This window comes from Otolemur garnettii, unplaced genomic scaffold, assembly GCF_000181295.1.
Source record: "Otolemur garnettii isolate 467f Iridium unplaced genomic scaffold, OtoGar3 scaffold00167, whole genome shotgun sequence".
Taxonomy (NCBI): domain Eukaryota; kingdom Metazoa; phylum Chordata; class Mammalia; order Primates; family Galagidae; genus Otolemur; species Otolemur garnettii.
Window position 1 is genome coordinate 779,183 of NW_003852562.1, and position 11,228 is coordinate 790,410.

An 11,228-nucleotide genomic window follows, 5' to 3' on the forward strand; every position below is an offset into this window, starting at 1 on the left:
CCATTGCCCAGGCCAGACTGCTGTGTTATCATCATCACTGCCCTACAAAGTTTTTGCAGTTTTTTTTTTTCTTTTTTGGCTGGGGCTAGGTTTGAACCTGCCACCTTCAGCATATACGGCCGGCGCCCTACTCCTTTGAGCCACAGGAGCCACCCACCCTATGAATTTTTGTGAATTTTAACATTTAATAAATTTCTTACAGAAACACACTCATGATTAAAAGGAAAATAATTTGAAATACCTGTTTTAATAACATTTTACAATAAATCCACATTTCATTTTTATATATTAATTTGAAATTAAAAAATCTTATAAGAAATTTTGATATGCATCAATTTTTTCTGCCTAAAGTCCTCCAGCTTACCTCTAAGATGACTAGAAAGAAACACCTTCCTTCCCTATGAATTAACTCACCTATTATCCTGTTTGGGAGTTACTGGGCAATAGTGGATGTTTGCTAGCTAGTGGGAAACAAATGTAAAGTACTGAGAGTGAAGGACCTTACTAAACTTCCATAAACAGTGACAAAGAAGGCCTTTCTGTTTCCTGAGAAGCTTCCTAGAGCTATTTTGCAGTCTTTTCAGGCCAGGCCCCTCAAACCTTTTCTTACTGCACTCATGTAGTATCTTCTCAGGATTTAAAGAGGACACAGATTTCAATAACATGAACAACAGTGTAGCTTCCTAAATTTCATCTATACACAGCTGTGTAAGATGCCTGTGGCTCAAGGAGTAGGGCACCGGCCCCATATGCTAGGAGTGGAGGGTTCAAGCCTGGCCCCGGCAAAAAACTGTGGGGCGGAAAAAAAAAAAGACAGCTTTGTAAATTACAGCTGTCACTAAATACGTGAATGCAGTCATTCTCTGGCTGCATGGCCCTGACTTCTAAGGTATTGAAATCAATTTGGAATTCACGTTATTAACAAATGACTTCTTAAATTGGTTCCCTGAAAATTGCATTTCATCTCTTAAATATATAAAATGTTCTGAATAATATTTTTCAATTTTTCCTGCAATCACATTCAACTAGTAATTTATTCCCCTCAACTCCTCCTTTCTTCAGTAATATCTATAAGATTTATTTGAAATGAATACTGCTTAGCTATCCCCCTGGGTAGAGTGCCATGGCTTCACAGCTCAGAGCAACCTCCAACTCCTGGGCTCAAGCGAGTCTCCTGCCTCAGCCTCCCAAGTAGCTGGGACTGCAGGCGCCCACAACGCCTGGCCATTTTTTGGTTGCAGGCATCATTGTTGTTCGGCGGGCCCGGGCTGGGGACTCGAACCCGCCACCTTAGGTGTATGTGGCTGGCGCCCCAGCCGCTTGAGCCACAGGTGCCGAGCCTCTCTCTCCTTCTTTCCCATCTTTTCTTTTATTTTCTTCTATGTATCTATCCATCAGGTATCTATTTATATGTGTGAGTGTCCAGCTTTCTACACTTCTTATATCTTGCAATATTTGGTAGAATACATTCTTCTGTTTCAGGATTAACTAGGCTATTCATAGACATTCATTCTTCCTTATAATTTTTACAATGAGTGTATAAATAAACCAAAATAATTTCTTTGGAATTTTAATCAATTCGTAAATGAATTTGAGAAGACTAACATTAAGTTTTTTAATCCAAGGTCCCCAGTGTCTCTTTATCTATTCATAAAAATCATTTTCTATGACTAGGTCTCACTCCATTGCCCAGGCCAGACTGCTGTGTTATCATCAAGCTCATAGCAAACTCAAACGCCTGGGTTCAAGCAATCTTCCTGCCTCAGCCTCTAGAGTAGTTGAGACTATAGCTATTAGCCACAATGCCGGCTACTTTTTCTTTGTCCCTTATTAAAGATTAAATTTTTCTCCATTTTTACTATTGGTATCCTTCATTACGTTTATTCACAGCTACTTCATAAATTTTGATACAATTATAACATTTAAAAATTATATTTTGTGCTTGATTATTAATAATGTAGAACAATGCTACTTATTTCTATAACTTGTGTTTCTGGCAACTCTTAGACTCATGACGTCTTTCCTTTTTCTTGTAGAATTGTTCTCAGCCTTATGAACTATGTAAAGCAGCAGTGGGGTACCCTTGTGTTTTTCCTGATCTTAAGGGCTTAAGCCTCACTTAGCCCTGGTGCGATATACACACACACTCACATTTAATACAAAGATCCTACAGTATTTTAGTTAGAATTTTTGTATTTGTAGTTACACATAAAATGGGACCATTTCTTTCTTCTTTTTCCTTTTCTTAAGTATTTAAGAAATCAAGATTTTACTAGCTTCATAAAATGAGTTGAAAGGTTTTCCATGTTTTCTGAACTCTTTGTATACGAAAATGAATTTATCATCTCTTGAAAATCTGGAGACTTCATCTGTAAAATAATATGGGCCTTGGACTTTGGGGAGGGATGGAAAGATTTTACCATTAAAATTTCTTTAAGAAAAAAATCAAAAAATTAACAAAAATTTTCTTTAATTAACAAAAAAATTTTGTCATTTTTGTATTTTTCTCAATATTTATCTATTTTGTCATTTTTGTATTTTTCTCAGTATTTATCCATTTCCTCTCACTTTTAAAACTTATTAGTTCACAGTTGTTCATTATACTCTTTGATTAAATTTAAAAATCTTGGTTACATATCTAGTTACTTACTCTAGTCCAGGCGTCCTCAAACTATGGCCCGTCGGTCACATGCGGCCTGCCTAGGACATTTACCCAGCCCACTGGGTGTTTTTGCCACCACTACCTGTCCTGCTTAGCAGCCGACTCGTCCCGGGGCCTACAGTCCAGCCCTCCAATGGTCTGAGGGACAGTGAACTGGCCCCCTGTTTAAAAAGTTTGAGGACCCCTGCTTCTACATATTAGAGAAGCAGCATATCTTATCTAAGAACAGAACATTAGCTATCACATAATTAAAGTGTAACAACCTATCTAAGGCTGAAGCCTGACACTGAGACTCTTTCCTATACATGTACTATAAAGAGTATTAATCTATTACTAAATATAGGACATCTGCTTATACTGTTATTTTCAGAACTGTTTTCATGTACAAAGCCATTTTGCACTTTGGAATAGGATTTTAGCACAATACTTACAGGGGAAAAATCTAAAGAAATACTAGATCACTAAGCTATTAGTGTTATAATGGTCTTAATAGGTTTCTTTACCCTCCACTTGCATATCTAAAGGCAGAAGCAATTGCTTTAAGCCCAGATAAACCAATTCCCAATCCATAACTGCACCCTGGGGATCTGGGAGGAAGGAAAGGGAGAGTGATATTTAAACTAGAGAGGATATCTGCTAGATGGATAACACTGAATTCTAATTTCTGTTCTGTCCCTTGGGTGTTAGATGGTGGAAAATTCTTTCTCTAGGAGGTTTGGGATAAAGCTTCTCTGAGACTTACAATAAAGGGGAAAAGGCTATTGAAATGAACTGAGAGGAGAGAATATTCCTCCTGGTTTTTTAAATTTAAGAAGCTGAATTCTCATCTCTTTTCTAGACTATAGCTAAATATTTTCCATCCCTCCTCTTATTACTTAAAAAACCTACTTTTGGAATTAAAAAATTATCTAAATGGAGTTGCATATATTCAAGTAGATAATCAGAAAATCAAATTGCCACTTCTGTAGTGTCGATGACAGTTTCTCTTCAAGATTAAGCTGAAGTTGTAGCTATTACAACCTCAAATATTCAATTGTTTTAAGTAGAAATAACATAACTGTCTTCAGTATTTATTTGGAAAGTGTTAAATTATTTCAATACTTAATTGTGTACTGAATGTATACTACAGGAGATGATTTCCTACAGATGTGATGCTCTCCACGTGGGCTACTCCAGTAGACGTCAACCTCTTTCTGTAATCCAATTGGTCTGGCATCCCGCAGGTGTGACACACTTCTCAAGCCATCATGTCCACACTGTTATCCTCTATTTCAAACCTGCCCTGGCTGCTCCTAGCAGAGCACATTCAGTGTAAACCCTACCTGACTCAGGCTTTTCAAAACTTGATGCCACCTCTTCCCCTATTTCTTAGGACTTTCTGATATATATCCTTGCCTCCGCAACTGCAGACATTTCACAGCCCTTGGACACGTGGCAGCAAGTATGACTTCAGAGTCTTTGTTGTTCCTTTCTCCCTAACCTGAAAGCACTTCACTCTCTTGTCTGTGAAGTCAGACCCATCTTTCTCACTCTAGTCTAGTGTTTGTTTCCTGAGTTCTCCAGCTGTCACGTATCTTTTGTTCTCTGAATGTCTGGACACTTTCCATTAGTAAACCTCCTGTTACTTAATGTAGAAAGATAATGCATACAAATTTATTCATAAAATCAATTTACATAGAAATCATGAAGTGCTAGACTGTGTACAAAGGAATGGAATTATTTATTACCTATTAGCCCTTCTTTTCCCCATTTATTTAGAGCAGTGGTTCTCAACCTTCCTAATGCCATGGCCCTTTAATACAGTTCCTGTGGGTTGTGACCCGCAGGTTGAGAACCGCTGCCTTAGAGTATAAGCCTATTGAAGGCAGGGCCTTTATTTAATTGTTATTTTGAATTTCCCATGGCTCTTAATCTATCATTGAATAATACATGTATAATAAATATTTATCGCTTGATTAGTTAAAACATTGGAAGAGATGTGCTGGTCACAAGGAAGAGAAATAATAGAAATGTCAGGAAGTGAGGGTAGGGCTGGGGAAAAAGATCATTCATTCATTCACCAAAGATCAACTGACCATGTGCCATGTGCCTGACACTGTTCCTTGTCATAGGATTATAGCACTGAACAAAAGCAACCAAAATCCCCACCACACAGCTGACGTTGCAGTGGGACAAGACCAACAAAACCAAGATAATTAGTAAGATACAGAGAATGTCAGCAGGCGACAAGGAACAGAGAAGAGCAGGGCAGGGAGTTGAGGGGCATGTGGGTAGGGAGAGGACTGCAAAGTTAGGAGAAGAGGCCAGAGAAGGCTGTTCTGAGTTTGTGACAATTAAGAACCTCAAAGAGGAAACAAGCTCCAAGGACATGTAGGAGAAAGAAGAGCAGGTCAAACAGTGAGAACATTCATTCATTCATTCAATATGGAGCACCTCATATGTGCCTGGCAACGTTCTAGTCCCTGAGATACAGTGATAAAGAAGACAAAACCTCTCATCTCCGGGAGCACATCTCACAGAAATGCAAATAAACAAGGTGAATATAGTTTAATCTATAAAAAGTTTATGTATAGTTTATAATATAGTTTAATCTTCTCCTGCCCCAAATTACTAACCATCGACCATACATCAAACACTAGATGTAGAAGATACATAGATAATCCAGCACTCCATGTCCTGAAAAAAGATGACAGTCTAGTGAGAGATACAGAGGTTGGCTCTGGTTCTTCCTGCTGCTTAGAATGCCTAAAGCACCACGTTGACAATAGGTATTAAACACCCACACCCTCATCCTAGCAGAACCCACTAAAACGTGCTGGATCCACTCAGCTCCACTGCAGTAGCCATCACTACTCTGCCCATTCAGCCCCCATCCTTTATCAGCCTCCATAAGGCTAGAGAAACCTGGGGGAAGACAGTCTCTGTAGCACGTGGCAGAAGGAGACTGTGGGCTCTAACTCTGAAATGCGCCCACAAATCCATCATTTCTTAATGCCTTCGCTGCTACCCCCTAGTGTCAGCCACCATCAACTCACAACACCTCCCAGCAGATCTTACTGATTCTGCCCTTGTAGGATCATCCATTCCTAATACTGCAGATGGAGTAAGGTCACTTCATTCTTCCACTCAAAACACTGCCATGATTTTCCATTTTACTCAGAGTAAAATGGCAAAGCACTTAGGATGACCTTCAGGGTGCAGTGTCATGGGTTCCCATCGCTGCTCAGTCTTCCTTCCCTACCATGTGGACCCTAGCTCCTTCCATCCTAGCATGCTGGCCTCCTTGCCACCCCATCCCTGTATAGCCTCCATCGAGTCACAGCGCTCCGTCCCTCAGTTCATCCAGTCTAGCTCCATCTCCCCTTCTCAGGCAGACGTCCCTGACTGTCCTCTCCCACACTCCCGGCCCCCTTCCCTCGTACTGCTTCTTTCTACCACTGACCACCTTCTAACACACTAGATAGTTCACTGGTTTATTGTCGATTGTCTGTCTCCCTTTGATTAAAAGTAAGCCTAAGAGGACAGGGATCCTTGTCTGCTCACTGGTATACTGTAGCCACCCAAAGCCAGCACCTGGGACCCTCAACAGCATCCACTGAGCAGTCTCCGCGTTGGCCAGGCCTGCACCTTTACGCACCTCTGCTCCCAAGAGTGCAGTTCCCCCAGGGCACTCAGGGAGCAGGGTGAAGCACAGAGCACAGAGCAGGATGCAGCACACGACAGGCTCTTGATGACTGTGGAACAAATGAAGGGATTTCTCTACTCTAGCTTTATTGAGAGTGGGGTCATGTCCATTCTCCTCTGTATTTATCACAATGCCTTGCTCATAGCCATCTCTCACTAAAGACTGAATGGAATGAACAAATCCCCGATTTTAGAAATAAGGAGGGCACTGAAGTTCTAAGACATAAGGGTGCCTTACTTGTCCAAAGTGTCATGGGTCAGACATAAGGCATCTATCTCAACATTCTGAGTTGCTGCATAGTGTTTCCAAAAGTCTTATGTTACTTATTTAAAATTATTCCTAAGGCTGGGCATGGTGGCTCAGCCTTATAATCCTAGCGCTCTGGGAGGCTGAGGCAGGTGGACTGCCTGAGCTCAAGAGTTTAAGACCAGTCTAAGCAAGAGTGAGACTCCGGTCTCTAAAACTAGCTGGATGCGGGAGTGAGTACCTGTAGTCCCAGCTACTTGGAAGGCTGAGGCAAGAGGATTGCTCAAGCCCAAGTGTCTGAGTTATGGTGAGCTATGACTGCACCCTACCTATGGCTACAGAGTGAGACTCAGTCTCCAAAAAAAAAAAAAAAAAAAATTTCTAAAGCGAGATTTTTTTTTTCAGTAAAACAACACAAATGCAAATTGCTACCTATCACGAAAGAGACTTTTTCTTTAGAATATGAATATTTTGTAAAGGATGTAACACAACAGAAGCAGAGCCAGCTTTCTCTGCAGACGTTCTGCACGTGTCCCAGCGGCACTGGAGTCCACTGGCCTGAGAGCACGGCAAGAACATCAATGCTCGCCCATGAAAGGCCTTTCTCTAAAACAAATTAAAAAATGGGTAGATTATGATTGATGAAGCCAGCATTAGGATAATGTTATCAGAGATACTTTCTATTTCTGTCCTTTGGCAGAGGTCAGATTATAATCATGTTAGAACTGAACATGATGGTTTATTAATGTTTCATGAGTAAGTCAATCGCAATCAGCCTGGCTGTGTGTGGATAAAGTAAACCAATTCTTTTTTTTTTTTTAAAACCAATTCTTGATGTATAAACTCAGTGCATTTAGAAGCTATTGAAACCTCTACCAAAAGTGTCTATATCACTTTTCCAGATTTTCTAATAAGATCAAATTTTATATTTCAAGCTCTTCAGTGAAATGCAATTCTTGGCACTATATTTATAAAACATAAATAATTCTAACCAATGATTTTCCATTATTGTTCATAACTTCATCAACAGAGAACTGTTTCATTTTTAAAAATAAGAATAAGAAATTAGGTTGTAGACATGTAAGCCTGCTACAAATACATGAAATACCTGTTCAGTTGCTGGCATGCAATAATAAAACTGAACATTGAATGATTAATATTATCATCCCTTTTTATAATGTTTTGTCTTTTTTGCCTGCTTTTCTTAATGACAACTTGACAGAAGAAAGAGGGAATGCTCAAGGATGCAGAATACTAATCCATACAAAGAAAGGAAAAGCTTTTTACCACTGTGAGTGTCATTTCTTTGGGATGTAAGACATTTTCATTTTATACTTTAGGCTCATTACAGAGAACTCCTTCAAATAATGAAGATAACCCCAGTCCAAATTATAAATATACTAGACCACGTTTCTCTAAACCTACTTCACAAAAACTAAATCCTTTACGAACCACCAAGCTGGTATAAAGTTAGAAACTCTTAATGTTACAGAACAATATAAACAACAAATGTCTTAAGGGAATTCATGAAATAATAATCACATCTGTACTTTATATTAGTGGCTAACCTTTGTATATTAGAGAAATACCCACCCAATATTCTTTCAGCAAAAAACGGAGATATGTAGATAAATTATTAAGTATGCTAGTTTTAATAAAGATATCTGATGTGACTTCTGCATGAGATAAGTCTGATCATTTGCTAATAGTAGGGTGGAAAACGGACCAGAGCTGGAGCAAAGGTAACTGTGCAAAGGGTGCTATGAAGGAGAACTTGAACTTGAAGAAAGCAGCACAGCAGACACTGACAGGCAGCTACCCAGATGCACAGTCACACTTTATGAAATGTCTTTGCAGAACTCTGATGCTGTAGACTTTTTCCAGGGGTAGCGGTTTGGGCTTGTCCTTTAGCTTTAATTTGGAAACAACCAAGAATGGCTGCTGAAGACACAGTGCTGTGCTGACGTGCACATAGCTTCCCTTTCTATTCTGTAGAGCCCTTTAAGGAAAGCCCAGGAGAAGACTAGGGCAAGAACGAGCACTCATCAAGCTCTGCACCTCCTTCATGCAACCGTCTACACTGGTACGCCTGCCAGGTGACGCAGAGAGCAGACTGGGATGGTTTAATTTTCCCAATATGCAGTATTTTGTATAAAGCCTTTTGCTCCATGAAGTGAAAGTTCAGTTAACAAGCTTGTCAGCTTAATTAATTCCCATAACAGAAATCTGGTTTAAAACAGAGAGAAACTGCAGGGCTTTTCTTCTTTCATTCTTCATGAATACCAGTTGGAACTTCTAATGAAAATGTACTAGTCATGTCTGAAAATGCTTTATGATATTTCCAGAGATGCACAAGTATGTATCTCTCATACATCAGTCAATTGCAAAACAACTCTTTTGAGTATGTTAGGGCAAATCTTTAAGGGATAGTCACTTCACCAAATTATATGCAATCCTTACGGTTGCTAGCGCAGGCAGGGCTCGGTGAATACGTATTTACAGGAATTCCACCCAGGGAGGCTTGTTTGGAGAAGCAACATTGTTTGGCCTTAGTCACAGCCTGCTCAGCAGCACTTTGAGATGTTAAAGACAAGACATAAAGGTCAGAGTTTTATAAACAGAAGTCACTTCTTCAAGTGGTAATGTTAGTATCTGGAGTAAATTATTTGCTATATTTAATTTACGTGCAAGAGAATATGCAATTATAAGTAAGTTTATTATTCAAAATTTGCATTCATATACTTTATTCTCTCCAAAAGTAAGAAGAAAAAAACTATTTTAGAGTTAAATTGTCTTTATAGTATTATACCACTTTTCAGGCTATTCCTTTTAATAATCTGAATAATCTGTTAAATCTCTAAAAGCAAATGATATGATTCTCACTTGGTGAGGAGTTGGGTATTTTAAATATATTTTAAAGAACCTGTGTGGTGACCACATATATCACGAGATAGGCCAGAGTGCCACTGATGAACAATGAATCCTAAGTCTGGGTCACAATTAGCCATTTGGAGGTCGTCCTCCCACTACTGAGTATTTACCCAAAGAAACTGCAATCAGTATGCTGAAGAGATACCCGCACGCCCATGTTTGTTGCAGCATTATTTACAATAGCCAAGTTATGGCAACAACATCAGTGTTCATCAAGGGATGAATTAATTAAAAAAAGTGGCATATATATGCAATGGAATCCTACTCAGCCTTAGAGAAACCAAAACTCTCTCATTTGTGACACAGATGAACCTAGAGGACTTTATGTTAAGTACAATAAGCCAGGGACAGAGAGACAAATACCATATGATCTCCCTTACACAGGGAATCTAAACAAGTTTAACTTAACTTAGAGAATTAGAGAGTAGAATAGTGGTTACCAGAGGCTGGGGCCGGGCTGGGGGAGATGGGTAGACAGGGAGAGGGGAGACATTGGTTACTGGGTACAAAGTGATAGCAAGATAGGGAATAAGTTCTGGTGTTCTATGGCACAGCAAAGTGACTATAGTTAACTGCAGTTAATAATAATGGGTGATGAGTGGATAAAGAAAATGTGATATATATACACCACAGAATACAATGAAATATGTATTTTGCAGCAACTATGATGGAACTGGGAACCATTATCCTAAGTGAAGTGTCTCAGGAATGGAAAAACAAATACAGTACCACATGTTTTTCACTTAGCAGTGGGAGCTAGAAGAGGGACATATAAGGTAATAGAGGGGTGTAATGAATACTGAAAATCAAGAGGGGGGAAAGTAGGAAGGAAGTGAGGGACAAAAATCTACCCATCAGGTACAGTGGACACTGTTTTTGCACTGAGTACACTGAAATCCCTACCTTCGGTTTATACAATTCTTCCATGTGACAAAAAACACTTGTACTACAATAACACCAACAATAATATATATTTTAAAATAGCTAAAAGAGAGGATATTAAATGTTCTCACCACAACGAAAAAGTGCATATCTGAAGTGATGGATATATTTTAGTAATTAGTATATATGTATAAAAACATTACATTGTGCATACATATAGAAAATTATTATTTGTGAATTAAAAATAGGCCTGGGGAGAGGGGGTCAAGATGGCCAACAGGTACCAGCCTCCGACAGAAGCTCCCATCCAGAGGAAAGGATAAGGTCCAGAAAACACCCAACAAAGTCAAAGACTGGGAGCCCAGCCGAGAGAGAAGAGTGATACTGGCAGGACACCTCTTCTGAGGCAAGCAGTGACTCCTCGAAGGCAATCTACAGGTACATAATAAACCCCAAAGGAAAAGTGTCCATCCTCTCCCCCAAGTAAGGTGTACTTTTCCTTTGTTTCCTCTTCAATCTCTCCTCTGAGTCTCCTACAGGCGATGGATAAACTGAGGACCTATTCTCTCACTGCACGAGTGAGAGCTGCCGACAGGGAATTCTACTACCCTGGAAGGACCCTGCTGAGACTTGGAACACCCTCCCCCAGACAGAAAAGTGGAACTGGGGTTCATACTACTATTTTGACTTTCCAGTCCACCCTCCCCTCCTTGCCCACAGAGACAGCTAGAGGAGACTCAAGAACAGCATCCACCCACCCTTGCGAGACCAAGCCCCTGTCCTGGTCCTTCACCAGGAGAACTGCTCGATCCATGCTTCCTG

General features: G+C 39.8%; 1 protein-coding gene across 1 annotated transcript in view; it reads right to left on the reverse strand.

Annotated features, from left to right (window-relative positions):
* NBEA (neurobeachin) overlaps positions 1–11,228 on the reverse strand; it is a 719,303-nt gene that overhangs the window by 43,547 nt on the left and 664,528 nt on the right. The window lies entirely within an intron of this gene.